The following is a 382-nucleotide window of genomic DNA, read 5'->3' on the forward strand; positions in this document are numbered from 1 at the left end:
AAAACTTGAGTGAGAGCCTCTGGTAAGAAACCATGCCCAGAACACGTTCCATTACCTTATTGGTCTTGAGCATATGCCTTTTTGCATTCCCTTTCTTGATTGGTGGTGGGTACAAGCTCTATTTTGCGTAAAGCTGAAACAATCAGACTCCAGGAGGATGAGACAGAAAGTATAAGACAAGAGAGATCAAATCTCTCCTGTGGGGTCAGCCTTATCTCCCATCTTGAGGGTGTACTGTCTACTGCCTGCTGCCTTCCTGAGCTCTAACTAGCCTTCTTGAGCTCTAACTAGCCTACTTGAGCTGTAACTAGTCTGTTGATGAGACGATAACCTTGAGGGTGCACTATCTGCTGTCTTCTTAATAAATCCTGCCTACTTGAGC

The sequence above is a fragment of the Bison bison genome, unplaced genomic scaffold, assembly GCF_000754665.1.
Source record: "Bison bison bison isolate TAMUID 2011002044 unplaced genomic scaffold, Bison_UMD1.0 scf7180017864358, whole genome shotgun sequence".
NCBI classification, from domain to species: Eukaryota; Metazoa; Chordata; class Mammalia; order Artiodactyla; family Bovidae; genus Bison; species Bison bison.